The sequence below is a fragment of the Salvelinus namaycush genome, chromosome 2 (genome assembly GCF_016432855.1).
Source record: "Salvelinus namaycush isolate Seneca chromosome 2, SaNama_1.0, whole genome shotgun sequence".
Lineage (NCBI taxonomy): Eukaryota > Metazoa > Chordata > Actinopteri > Salmoniformes > Salmonidae > Salvelinus > Salvelinus namaycush.
This window is the reverse complement of record NC_052308.1, coordinates 74,558,647-74,567,487: the sequence shown is the minus strand read 5'-3', so window position 1 is coordinate 74,567,487 and position 8,841 is coordinate 74,558,647. Positions and strand designations below refer to the sequence as shown.

Genomic DNA, 8,841 nt, shown 5'->3' with positions numbered 1-8,841 from the left:
ATATATATTGTTAAGAATATTGATAGAGAAAGTAATACCATTCTTATTGGTTCTAAATGATACCACATACAATACTAGTTTCATTCATACTCACACACTGCAGGAGAGTGGAGATCCTCATGGCCTTTTATAACACAGGAGTAACTGTCTTCATAGTTACTGGAGACTGGGTCTTTGTACTGGGGGGAGGTGCTCTCATCTAGATGTTGTCCGTTCTTGTACCAGATGTAGGTGGGGTTGTCAGTCAGAGTACAGGTGGTGCTACAGGTCAGTGTCTTCTGTCTCTCTGTAATAGGAGTCACTTTGACCTGCAGAACTGAAATGATATGTTTAATACCACAGACACCTCTGTGTTAACAGGATGGTAAATATATTTTCTCCTGTAATTCAATATGATATACAGTTGTATCATACAGTGTAGTGTATTACCTGTGACAGACAGAGTTGTTCCTAGGAAACTATGACCCCATTCAAAGCTGTCTATTTTAAAAGTGAAGCGATACTCAGCTGAGTCCTCCTCTCTCAGATCTGTGATTCTCAGGGTGGAGCGACCTCTCTCCTTCTCTCCAACATACTCCACACGACCTGCATACCCTGGGTCTGTGGTTAGGTCTTTAGGGGTCGACTTATCACTTCTAAACCAGAATGTTGATGTGGTGGAATAATAACCAACATAAGTACAGGATATGTCCACTGTTGACCCCTTCAAGACACAGATTCTCCTCTTGGTGTAAGTCACTCTCTTGCAGCTCTTACCCTGAACACCTGCAATATAATGGAATCACATGAGTATATTATACTGTATTTTCAGATATTTACATAAAAGCCAAGACATTACATTCTGTATTAGATTCCATATTAGATTCCTACTCACACACTGCAGGAGAGCGGAGCTCCTCATGGCCTTTTACAGCACAGGAGTAGCTGTCTTCATAGTTACTGGAGACTGGGTCTTTGTACTGGGGGGAGGTGCTCTCATCTAGATGTTGTCCGTTCTTGTACCAGATGTAGGTGGGGTTGTCAGTCAGAGTACAGGTGGTGATACAGGTCAGTGTCTTCCTATTACCTGTGTCTGTTACCTCCACCTGCAGTTCTGAATGCAGAGAGTGTATTAAAACACAACTGAACAATCCACTCTAGATTAATACAATTGTACTGTTCTCATTGGGCCTAGTCCTAATTTGAGACAAACATGTGTAAATCTGTGTGCCATAAATCATGTAATCTATTGATTTAAGTAAACATATTACTGTGGATCTGTTGTGTCACAAGTTAAGATGAATCTTTTGTGGAGGATTAATATAATATTTGTCATTTGAAGTGGTGCGTTATTCTATGTACAATATCACAATACCTGTAATAATGAGAGTGACATAGTCATTGCGAGGAATCCATGAGTTGGACGTTGTTGTAAACGTGAAATAATATGTTGCAGCATCACTCCATTTCAGGTCTGTGATTCTCAGGGTGCTTTCATTCTCCTTGTTCCCTCGGTACTCTATACGACCCTCATTCTTATCTTGGATGTCAGAAGTATACCCAACACCACTCTTCCAGTTATACCATGTGGTTGTTGTAACTTTACGACCACTGGGATATGTGTAAGAGCAGGACAGATCCACTGTTGACCCCTTCAAGGCACAGATACTATTCTTGGTGTAGGTCACACTCCAGTCATACTGACCTAGTACCACTGAAACAGTCACACCACACAACGGTATCAGAATTAGGAAAGGTCTATTGGCTCGCACTGACAGTAGGGTTTATCCACACTTTGTTGCCATAGTTCCTGATTTGAGTGTGAAGGAAACCAGAGATAAGCATCACTCAGTGAGGTGTGAAAGATAACTATTTAAAGTGAAGTGGAGACGACTAACAGAACACACCAGAATAACATTATGATTCTTATCCTTTTATAAATGTCTGTAGATTGATAAACAGAGCAACTAAAAGATAAGAATGAGACCATACCTGCTACAGACCAGAGAAAGACCACCAACACACTTCCTGCTGTTCTCAAGGCCATTGTTGCATCTCCCACCCTGCAGTCTTAAAAACATAAACAACCACTCACTCTGTAGCTGGTGAATAACTACATACAAACCATCAGGGGCAGCAGGTAGGGCTCTAGTCAAAGTAGTGCACTCTGTAGCTGGTGAATAACTACATACAAACCATCAGGGGCAGCAGGTAGGGCTCTAGTCAAAGTAGTGCACTCTATAGCAGGTGAATAACTACATACAAACCATCAGGGGTAGCAGGTAGGGCTCTAGTCAAAGTAGTGCACTCTATAGCTGGTGAATAACTACATACAAACCATCAGGGGCAGCAGGTAGGGCTCTAGTCAAAGTAGTGCACTCTATAGCTGGTGAATAACTACATACAAACCATCAGGGGCAGCAGGTAGGGCTCTAGTCAAAGTAGTGCACTCTATAGCTGGTGAATAACTACATACAAACCATCAGGGGCAGCAGGTAGGGCTCTAGTCAAAGTAGTGCACTCTATAGCAGGTGAATAACTACATACAAACCATCAGGGACAGCAGGTAGGGCTCTAGTCAAAGTAGTGCACTCTATAGGGGATATGGTGTCATTTGGGATGCAGATATAACAACACATCATCATCACAGCCTTGAGTGGATGGTGTGTAAATAACATCATAATAGTTTGGTAATATGGAGTGTGTCAGCGGTATCGGCAGGTAGCCTAGCGGTTAAAAATGTTGGGCCAGTAGCTGAAACATTACTGGTTCAAATCCCCGACCTGGCAAGGTGGAAAATCTGCCAATTTGTCCTGGAGCAAGGCAGTTAACCCCATCTAAAAATAGCTGATCCTGGGTGGTGCTGATGTTCAACTGATTCAGAGGGGTTTGGTTGAATGCAGAAGACACATTTTGGTTTAATGCATTCAGTTGTGCAACTGGCTAAGTATATTATCAACAATAACTTATTGAACAGATGTGTAGAACTGTAAACACATATTTCTACATTGATTGTTCTGAAGCTGTTTTATTTTCAGAACCCCAAATATAGGAGGATAAATGTTCAATCCTCTACGGTCCGTCAAGCTGTACAGCAGCCTAAAGACTGACCACCATGTTCAATGATAGCTCCTTTCCCCAAGCTGTGAGGATAAACAGCAAGTCACACACACACAGACCTTTTATATCATCATTATATGATAGTGTCTGTATTCACCAAGTGTCTCAGAGTAGGATCTAGGATTAGTTATCTCATTTAGATCATAAGTATATGGACCAGGAGGACCTGATCCTAAATCAGCACTCCAAGTCTGAGACCCTTGAGTACATGACTTGTGGCTAAAAACTAAAAACCATATTTCAAGATATCAAGAGTACTTACAGACTGAAGGGGAGAGGTCTTGTAAGTGTCAGTTCTGTGGTTGATACATATTTATAGTAGAACACAAGTAGCTGATGCAGAACTGTCCTCCTTCCTCTTTAAGTCATTAACATGCATGAGGACCAGAACAGCAAGTCAGAAAGGGGTGTTACTGCATTTCAATAAAAAAATGCACAACAGACTGCATATCTAGTTACCTTTCTTCACTTGAGTGGGCTTACATTTTTGAAACGGGCAAGATTTTGATAATTTCCAATGTTTTCCATTGATTACATACAGAATCATGTTATGTATCGAGCCCCAGTAAGACAAGCTGTCTCCATTGGCGTCGGCTAATGGGGATCCTATTAAATCAAAATCAAGTAATTTAAACAATGTGTTTACTATAGTCTACTATTTGAAATGTTTATAATATCATAGAATGTGTTTACTTTCGCCTACTATTTAGAATGTTTATAATATATTAGAATATGTTTACTATAGCCTACTATTTGGAATGTTTATAATGTCATAGAATGTTTTTTCCTTTCGCCTACTATTTAGAATGTTTATAATGTCATAGAATGTGTTTACTATAGCCTACTATTTAGAATGTTTATAATATCTTAGAATGTGTTTACTATAGCCTACTATTTAGAATGTTTATAATATCTTAGAATGTGTTTACTATAGTCTACTATTTAGAATGTTTAAAATATCTTAGAATGTGTTTACTATAGCCTACTATTTAGAATGTTTATAATATCATAGAATGTGTTTACTATAGTCTACTATTTAGAATGTTTAAAATATCTTAGAATGTGTTTACTATAGCCTACTATTTAGAATGTTTATAATATCTTAGAATGTGTTTACTATAGTCTACTATTTAGAATGTTTATAATATCATAGAATGTGTTTACTATAGTCTACTATTTAGAATGTTTATAATATCTTAGAATGTGTTTACTATAACCTACTATTTAGAATGTTTATAATATATTAGAATATGTTTACTATAGCCTACTATTTGGAATGTTTATAATGTCATAGAATGTTTTTTTACTTTCGCCTACTATTTAGAATGTTTATAATATATTAGAATATGTTTACTATAGCCTACTATTTAGAATGTTTATAATATCATAGAATGCGTTTACTTTCGCCTACTATTTAGAATGTTTATAATATATTAGAATATGTTTACTATAGCCTACTATTTGGAATGTTTATAATGTCATAGAATGTTTTTTTCTTTCGCCTACTATTTAGAATGTTTATAATATATTAGAATATGTTTACTATATTCTACTATTTAGAATGTTTATAATATCTTAGAATGTGTTTACTATAACCTACTATTTAGAATGTTTATAATATATTAGAATATGTTTACTATAGCCTACTATTTGGAATGTTTATAATGTCATAGAATGTTTTTTTACTTTCGCCTACTATTTAGAATGTTTATAATATATTAGAATATGTTTACTATAGCCTACTATTTGGAATGTTTATAATGTCATAGAATGTTTTTTTACTTTCGCCTACTATTTAGAATGTTTATAATATATTAGAATATGTTTACTATAGCCTACTATTTGGAATGTTTATAATGTCATAGAATGTTTTTTTCTTTCGCCTACTATTTAGAATGTTTATAATATATTAGAATGTGTTGCCTTGCCCCTCTCAGTTCTAGATGGACCAGGTCAAAGTTCTATCTATATATATATATATATTTATATATAATTATTTATATAAGCCTTATTTTACCAGGTAAGTTGACTGAACACATTTCCATTTACAGCAACAATCTGGGGACTAGTTCAAAAGTGAGAGGTGGGGGCATGAATGAGCCAATTAAAAGCTGGGGATGATTCGGTGGCATGAGGGCAAGATTAAGAATTTTAGCTAGGACACTAGGTTTAACACCCCTACTCTTACAATAAGTGCCATGGGATCTTTAGTGACCACAGAAAGTCAGGACACCCATTTAATGTCCCATCCAAAAGACAGCACCCTACATGGGACAATGTCCCCAATCACTACCATGGGGTATTGTGATGTATATATTTTTAAACCAGAGGAAAGAGTTCCTCCTTCTGACCCTCCAACACCACTTCCAGTAGCATCTGGTCTCCCATCCAGGTACTGAACAGGATGAACTGTGCTTAGCTTCAGAGGCAAGCCAGCAGTGGTATGCAGGGTGGTATGCTGATGACAGCTGGTAAGCTCCATGGGCTTGTAAGTAAGCATTTCACAGTAACCTTTTGATTCGATTTCCATTCTACTCTACAAACCCATTCAATTTACACTCCTCATCAGCCGCATCAAAGTGGTACTGAAGGTTCCAGTGTTCTAGAATAGAGGTCTCCCTACTGGCATCTCAACATTACTGCAGTGTTCTAGAATAGAGTTCTCCCTACTGGCATTTCAACATTACTGCAGTGTTCTAGACTAGAGGTCTCCCTACTGGCATCTCAACATTACTGCAATGTTCTAGACTAGAAGTCTCCCTACTGGCATCTCAACATTACTGCAGTGTTCTAGACTAGAGTTCTCCCTACTGGCATCTCAACATTAATGCAGTGTTCTAGACTAGAGCTCTCCCTACTGGCATCTCAACATTACTGCTGTGTTCTAGACTAGAGGTCTCCCTACTGGCATCTCAACATTACTGCAGCCTCCAGTCCTCATATTATGTCCTCATTCCTTTGGCAATAATATGAATAGAATTAATGTATAGTGTTCCGTTCATTCCAGCCAATACAATGAGTCCATCCTCCTATATATCCGCCCACAAGCCTCCTTTGTTGTACAGTACTTTTAGTAGCTTTAGCTAATGGATAATCCAATGAACATCACCATAGCCTGCTGTATTGACCGTGAAGTCTACTGTAGTAGTATGCTGTCCATAAATTATGCAGTTTTGTCGACTCAACAATCCAAATCAATATACAGTCCTGTGAGCATATATTTTACCTATGGGTGGTCCTGGTAACCAAACCCATAACTCATGTCTCATGTTAATACTACTCCTAAACACAACCCACCATCACTGTCTCATGTTAACACTACTCCTATACACAACCCACCATCACTGTGTCTCATGTTAATACTACTCCTAAACACAACCCACCATCACTATGTCCCATGTTAATACTACTCCTAAAGACAACCCACCATCACTGTGTCTCATGTTAATACTACTCCTAAACACAACCCACCATCACTGTGTCTCATGTTAATACTACTCCTAAACACAACCCACCATCACTATGTCCCATGTTAATACTACTCCTAAAGACAACCCACCATCACTGTGTCTCATGTTAATACTACTCCTAAACACAACCCACCATCACTGTGTCTCATGTTAATACTACTCCTAAACACAACCCACCATCACTGTGTCTCATGTTAATACTACTCCTAAACACAACCCATCATCACTGTGTCTCATGTTAATACTACTCCTAAACACAACCCACCATCACTGTGTCTCATGTTAATACTACTCCTAAACACAACCCACCATCACTGTGTCTCATGTTAATACTACTCCTAAACCCAACCCACCATCACTGTGTCTCATGTTGATACTACTCCTAAACACAACCCACCATCACTGTGTCTCATGTTAATACTACTCCTAAAACACAACCCACCATCACTGTCTCATGTTAATACTACTCCTAAACACAACCCACCATCACTGTATCTAATGTTAATACTACTCCTAAACACAACCCACCCTCACTGTGTCTCATGTTAATACTACTCCTAAACACAACCCACCATCACTGTGTCTCATGTTAATACTACTCCTAAACACAACCCACCGTCACTGTGTCTCATGTTAATACTACTCCTAAACACAACCCACAATCACTGTGTCTCATGTTAATACTACTCCTAAACACAACCCACCATCACTGTGTCTCATGTTAATACTACTCCTAAACACAACCCACCATCACTGTGTCTCATGTTAACACTACTCCTAAACACAACCCACCATCACTGTGTCTCATGTTAATACTACTCCTAAACACAAACCACCATCACTGTGTCTCATGTTAGTACTCACCCTAAAGCTTTTACGAAGAATACATTCAATCACTCAAACTTCATGCCATTTTCAAAATATCTCCACAACAATCTATTGCTCTCAGAGCTCTTAAAATAGCATGTACAAGTCTTTATGTGAAACCACATGTACAACGTACATCCTGTCTTTTGTAGCACACAATATAGCTCAGTATTGGTCAATGGTGCCAATAACTTTGGTCGTGACTGTATATGCCACATTCAGATGAATATGTAAAAATGTATTTGCACACACACACACACACACACACACACACACACACACACACACACACACACACACACACACACACACACACACACACACACACACACACACACACACACACACACACACACACACACACACACACACACACACACAGTTATACTTGACCCTGTTATACTTTGACAGTGAACATGACCCTATTGAATGGAGATCTGGGTATTCCTGGTGAAACAACAGTCCAGGGTCAGTATTCACAAAGTGTATCAGAGTAGGAGAGCTGATCTGGGATCAGTTTAGCCTTTTAGATCATAATTATACGGACCGTCTGAGACACTTTATGAAAACAGGCCCTGATGTAACAACCAAAACACAGTTCAAAATAAACCAACAAGAACAAAGATACAGTAAGTCATGTGATGTTTGGCTAAAAACATCAAAACTAAACTATATTTCAAGATATCGTCAAGTGTACTTACAGAGTGAAGTGAAGGGGAGAGGTCTTGAACAGTGAGTCAACGTACAGTCACTGCGTGGAAACAAGAAGTAGTCTACTGTAAGTATTAGTAGAAGCAGGCATAGCCTAAGTGTGAGTTCTGTGGTTGACACATTTTAAAAGTAGCCTAGTCAGGTCATTAACATGCAGGAACAGCATGTCACATTAGGGATGTTACTGTATCTAAATAGAACATGGTCTAAAGTCAGAATACTGTAGTTCCATTTCTTTATTTGAGGAGTGGACCTACATGTTTTACAAGAGACACAATGTGACCCATTCCCATCACTCCTCATCAGCTGGTACTGAAGGTTCCAGAACAGATGAAAGGGGAGTATCTTTGGTTCCAGTGTTCTAGACTAGAGCTCTCCCTACTGACATCTCAACATTACTGCAGTGTTCTAGACTAGAGCTCTCCCTACTGACATCTCAACATTACTGCAGTGTTCTAGACTAGAGCTCTCCCTACTGACATCTCAACATTAATGCAGCTTTCAGGCTTCATATGTCCCTACTAGTCCGATTCAAAATATTCAAAATAGAAGGTAGAAAATGTCAAATATATACATTATATACATAGAAAAGTCACGCACGTAAAAATACTGTGTTATTGGGACTTATGTTGAACTGGCGTTTGAATTGAGTGAACTAGTGATCTCAACTAGCTTGTTAGCTACATAAAGCTGC

General features: G+C 38.4%; 1 long non-coding RNA gene across 1 annotated transcript; it reads right to left on the bottom strand.

The window, feature by feature from the left end:
- Window positions 1–1,628: 1,628 nt before the first annotated feature.
- On the bottom strand, window positions 1,629–8,187 carry LOC120018272. The gene is made up of 3 exons (XR_005472198.1): window positions 8,138–8,187; window positions 1,972–2,049; window positions 1,629–1,693 (listed from the first exon to the last, which is right to left on the bottom strand). It is a non-coding gene; the product is annotated as an uncharacterized LOC120018272 (long non-coding RNA).
- Between the last annotated feature and the right edge of the window lie 654 nt (window positions 8,188–8,841).